The sequence below is a fragment of the Morone saxatilis genome, unplaced genomic scaffold (assembly GCF_004916995.1).
Source record: "Morone saxatilis isolate NCDOM2014 unplaced genomic scaffold, NCSU_SB_2.0 Contig22, whole genome shotgun sequence".
NCBI classification, from domain to species: Eukaryota; Metazoa; Chordata; class Actinopteri; family Moronidae; genus Morone; species Morone saxatilis.
Genome location: NW_023339785.1, coordinates 25,305,276 through 25,311,186, shown reverse-complemented (window position 1 = coordinate 25,311,186; position 5,911 = coordinate 25,305,276). Strand labels below are relative to the sequence as shown.

The 5,911-nt window shown below is 39.7% G+C and overlaps 1 protein-coding gene across 1 annotated transcript in view; it reads right to left on the bottom strand.

Moving 5' to 3' along the window:
* The window catches only part of LOC118333615 (protocadherin-1-like), a gene marked incomplete at its 5' end in the record, with an annotated part of 115,966 nt that overhangs the window by 55,366 nt on the left and 54,689 nt on the right, over positions 1 to 5,911 (bottom strand).

Genomic DNA, 5,911 nt, shown 5'->3' with positions numbered 1-5,911 from the left:
CAAGGCTGACAAAAGGTTGTCACTGCAACATTGCTCATAGTATATCTGGAAAATGTTTAATGCTCCATTCACTAGAGTTCACTCACTCACTGTATGTTAGGAAGCAGTATAAGATGGTGTCCTTAAAATGGACAGTAATCATTTCACCAAAATATTGTTAATGCAGCTTCAGTGTTGGGCTATTGGACGCACTTTCATAAACAGTATATTAAGCCATGTTTAGAAATGTTTTCCACTGTCTTTAAAGCCTGCAAGGATGGATTGTTTGGTATTCAAAAAGTCAGACATTTTACTCTGAACTTTGGAGTCTGCAGTTTGTTTCATGGCAGGAAATAAAAATTACAATTGTAGAGCTAAACGCAAAATAACTAATAAAAGATAGACTTTACCATCATTGATGAATGCACTACTCTCTTGGCTGTCACTGAGTTTTCTATCATACCTTGAAAACTGTTTTTAAAAAATCTATTAAGTAGGCCTTGTTCCATTTCTTGGATGATCTAGAACAGTGCCTTTCAACTTGGGGTCCAGGGACCCCCAGAGGTCCATGACAGTGTTCCCAGGGGTATATTTTAATTTTACTATAATTTCATTGGCTTAAAGTTAGCCCAATGAGAAAATGTATAAGAATGACTATTCTGATACTCACCATTAATCTGCCAATCAATAGTATAGACAGTTATGGAATAACTACCAGTAAATCTAATCAGACAGGAATTCCTGAGACTACATCTTATCGAATATCCTGATGTGTATCAATTTGGGGGTCCTTAACACCAAAAAGGCTGAGAACCACTGATCTAGAACACCTTATATAACTAGTTATCTGGTCACAAGGCTAAGGAGTCGACACTAGTTGTCATCAGGATTTTGACCTGTAAGAGTTCTGAACATAATCTGATGAACGGATTAACAATAGAAATCTCTGTGGCAACGCCTGTATCTATAAAACCAAACGTCTCAAAGTGAGATGTGCTGAATTTCCACTCAGTTTTCCAGTGTGCCTGAGGCTTTCTCAGGACTTCAGATAGAGAGGGAACTGACATAAAGACCCCTTTTAACACAACCTCAACACTGGCTGAGGAGCTCTGCATCAGCCTACAGATTCTCCAGTCTCCAGCAGCTGCACACAATAGAGAATATAAAAAGTCGGAGAGGCCTCTGTGGCATTTCTACCTGCATGAAAGTGTTGTCTGGCTGCATAAAAGAGAAATTTCAGCGCTAAGTAAAGTGGCAATGTGGCTCGACACCCCTCTCTGTCTGTCAGGCCTGTGATAATGTAATGGTCGCTGTCCAGCAGTGTGCTCTATTCACAGCTCAAGGCTCCCTTTTCACACTGTCCACAATGGAATAAACACAGTGCTGCATGTGGGGTCTGCTGACTGTTTGAGTGGATTGTCCTCTTTAAACTGTCCCTTTGTCCGGCACTGGATGTACTGTACTGCGGGGATTATCTGGTAGTTTAGTAAATGGTTAAATTTGTAAGAACTACTGATTTTTTTTTCCAGGCACAGCCAGAACTCTGCAAAAATCAAAGAGAATTGAACCTACAAAACTTTAAAGCTTGTTTAAATGTACAAAATGTGAACAAACCAAAAAAACACAACAAGGGCACTCACAAATAAATATCTTGTTTATCAGTGGCCAAAAACAAATGTTTTTCAGCTAATAGCCTCCATCAGCGTAATGAAGTCAGTGGAAATTGACATTTATAAACAGGTGACGTTCAAACATCCATCAGCAAACAAATATAATTGTATGTTAGGATCCATTCATGAATGAACCATCCATTAGCACCACAAAACCAAAAAATAAAAACCCTAAAACAAAGAAAATCAACAATGACGAGCTGAAATGGTGAAAATGAATTCCCAAAGGCCCGAATCACATAAAAAGAAACTTTAAAGAGCCCAGTTTATACATGATATTTAGATATAAGTTCTCTGTTAAAGAAATGTGGAAAATAAAACACAGAAGAATATAATTGAACATTATTTGAAGTCTTTTCATCTACTTTTTGTTAGTTTTGTGTATTTTGTGTTAGGAAAACTCAATAATATACAGTAGCTGTAAGACAAATAGAGTAGACCAAACATGAAATTATGCTTTTTACCAACTTTCTTTTTCTGTGTATTGCTTCAATTCTACATTGAATAATTACCATTAAAACGGTTTGCACTTCAGAAAATAAAATGCAACTTATACGTTAACGTTTAACTATTTATTTGTTTAATAACCAAAATACATGAACACATTCTTGTTCACATTCTTGTTTTGTTTTTCTATTTTTATTTGACCTTTTTTATGTGTAGACAAGTAGTTAAATGAGGATATTCAGCCAGTAAAGTCTTTACCAAAAACAACACAGGTCTAGCTATGGTCATACAGTTGGTTGGGATATGGCTATGTCATGGCCCACGTGGCTACCAGATCTGGACTGTAGTTCCTTGCTGTATTTGGGCCGAATGTATGGGCCAGACCAGTTTTGCTATGTTGGAAGTTGGGGAGATGTTATTATTTCATCAATTTTTACAGATTTTTACAACCAAAGAGCTGATAGAAACATGTTACAACACTTTTAGAACAGTTTTCCACATTGATTTCTTCTACGTTTGATACCCATGTGTACATGTTCCTGCTAATATTCTCTTAAACTGACCTTATTTTTACTTCTCCTCCACTGACTGTCAGTCTCCGAACTGGGCCAGTTATCTGAGTTTCTTTAAATTTAACTCCAGCTCTGACTGACTGACTCATCAGATATCAGCTGTCTGTCAGCCTTAAGCCTGCCTTGATACCATCCATACAGTCGGCCTGCCTACACCACTTCATCAGTTAACATTAGCTTATTGCCTCGCATTAGATAACATTGTCAGTAGTCAGCTGTATTGCCGTCTTTATTAGGTTCTAGCGTGCCTGTTGTGCTGTTTTACGTTGCTCATCCTTTGAATTTATGTCGTTTTTTATGTGCCGCTGTTAAACAGATTTACTGTGGAAGAGGCTGAGGAGAGCGTCTCAAATGTGACAGCTGAGAAAAAAACTGCTCAGACTGACAGAGAGACTCCATTTTGGAGAATTAAATCAGTTAAATGGCTGTGGGAGAGCAGAGAGAGAAGCTGGATGTGTCCGCCGGGCTGAAGAGCTCTCAGGAAAACGCCTCAGTTTCTCTTGCCAAGGCTGAATCTTTTTTCTTTCTCTTTGCTTTATTGCTGAAGCTCTGACCCGTCGCTCTCTCTTTCTCATTTTTCAAAGTCGATTTTCTCTCTTAAGTGTTCTGCTCTCACTCAGTTCTCAGCTTTTTCTTCCCTATATGCTTCTTTTTTTATTTTGGTCAAATCACTTTCAGCTCTTCTGCTCCCACTTTGACTTTTATCTCATTTTTCTCAATCACTCTGCAGCAGACAGACAGAAAGACAGACACTGGACTGAGATATAAGGTTCCCTCTAGATCCCACAGTGTAAAGGCAGAGGAGTCATTACTTGAGCCTATTAGAAGAGTTTTAACATACAGTATGAAGTCACATTTATCTCATTCTCTTTATTCTGAACCACGCGGCGAGTGGGAGTTCGTTATAACAGATCCCCGCTGTTTGCTCGCCGAAATCAGGCAAAGCTCGACTACCAGTTAGGGTTGTAGCTGTGTGTGAAACAAGCGCTCCTCCTTGGCATGCCATCCTAGAAAGATAAGTAATCGAACAATCAGAGATCAAGTGCTTTCATCACAGCGTGGTCCAGGTCTAATCTCTACAAATCAATCAAACTTCATCTGTATAACACGCTATTAGGACAGAATGGAAAATACAAATTAAATAAGGTAGATTTAAGGTAGAATACAATGATGTGTGCGATCAATTCCCTTGGAGGAGTTCATCAAAAAACAACCACAAAAATGACCACAACATTCAAAATGGCCAAGTTCCTGTTAGGTTTGGGACATAGGTTCTTGAGGCTTTTTTGTTTGTCTGGTCATGGTACATATGTGTGCCGGTTTTCATACATATTGGTGAAACGTGCCCTGAAAGAGAGCAGTGGAAGTAAAGGTAGTTCACTAGTAGTAATAGTAAAAGTAGTAGTAGCTACAGTGCTAATGGTATTATCAGTAATTAGTAAGTAGCCGGTAGTATTTGGTGCAGGCACAGCATTGGAAGTAGCAGTGTAGCATTAGTGACAGTAGCAATAGTAGTAATAGTATTAGTAGGAGTACTAACAATTAAATCCTAAGCCACAGATTTCTTACAACCTACAACAAAATACACAACTGATCTCAGGTGTCTTACATTTTGGGGCTATTTGTGCCCGTATGGATGCACACAGTTCAGTATTACAGCAACAGAGATATCAGTGTTTCCAGTTTCGTGCACAATTCTCACTAACTCTCATTCATCTTCAGGCTCCATGACAAATTAACAGGAACAGGAAACAGGAAGTTCATTGAACTGCTTCCTCTCATGTGTGACCACGACTACAATACACCTAATTCCTTCTCATGTTTCTATCAGCTCTTTGGNNCAATACACCTTCCCTCGCCCGCCACAACTCCTCCCCCCCTCCCTCCCCACAACAACACCCACCCACACCAGCTCTTCATCTACTGCCTGTTGATGCGCACTCAAGCCGAGCTGCAGAGGAAAGTGAAGTCAGACAATGAGCCGAGCCGCGCGGCACGTCGTGACCTCGCCGACGCCATTCACCGACAGACAACAGAGTCTGGAGGCCACGGCCGGTGCTGACCCGGGGGCGGCAACACGGCTCGTCCCTCGCTTTGTTTGTCTTTCCTCTCCGATTCCCTCGCACACACTGTGTCTGATCTCCTCAAGCTTTCAACCGTCTCGCGCTCCGGTTCGGAAAAAAGAAAACCTTTTCATGACTTTATAAAAAAAAGAGAAAATATAAAACTTTTGGAGGGTTGCCTTGGCTGAGGTCGCCATGCCAACCTCTGCCAGCCCAATCCTTTTAACGAGAACAACCTCCTCTTCAGCTCTACTGTTATCTAAAGAGTGTAGGCCAGAGGAGAGCCTGCTGTGTGTGTGTGTGTGTGTGTGTGTTGTGTGATGTTATTGATAGGTGTGTGTGTGTGTGTGTGTGTGTGTGGTGTTCGTAGGGTTAGTGCGATGACTCATGCCTCACATGAATACTCGAGAATCCAAAGAAACAGTGATTGACTCAGAGGCATAATGGATCCAGTCTTATTGATAATGGGAGTTCATGCAGCTCAAGCCAGCATCGCAAATATTTGGTTTATAATGTCAGACGGGTACAGGTTAAAGCAGGTTTATTGATTCCTGTTTCTGTCGCCCACAAAGACATGTCAAGTGCGGTTTCCTGTTCCTTATTTATATATTTATTTATCACTACATTTTTACAGTTACCATTTCTAAGCCAGTCGAGTTGATTTTTTGTATGTTTCTATTTTATATATATATTCTGATAAATAAAGATTATTCTTGATATATTTTGAATAGTGAATCTGTTTCTTAGTTGCCATTCTTTATATATATCTTATCTATGTCTCTATGTTTACCTGTAGTCATATATTTCATCTATGTGTACTAGCAGAACAATCATGTATATTTGATGTACTATTTTTTTTGTTATTGATCTTTATATTCTTCTCCGAATAGTTTTCATGGCGAATGTCGATTCACCAAAGCCACGGGACACAAGACGATTCGCCACCATTAGAATGACGACGAATAATTAAGTGACGCGACTTGGTTATATCGTGATGGTCTTTAAACAGCGCTGGATCAATAGGGAAGTCGATCCGAAGATAATTAATTGTTGTTTGAACGTGGTGTAAATCAACATAATTATCCAATAAATCCATATATTATCTCTATAGGGGCTCCTACAGAGCGTCGTGAGGATTCTTTTATTGTGTGATAGTGGTGTAAGAAGGTAGATAGCTTAT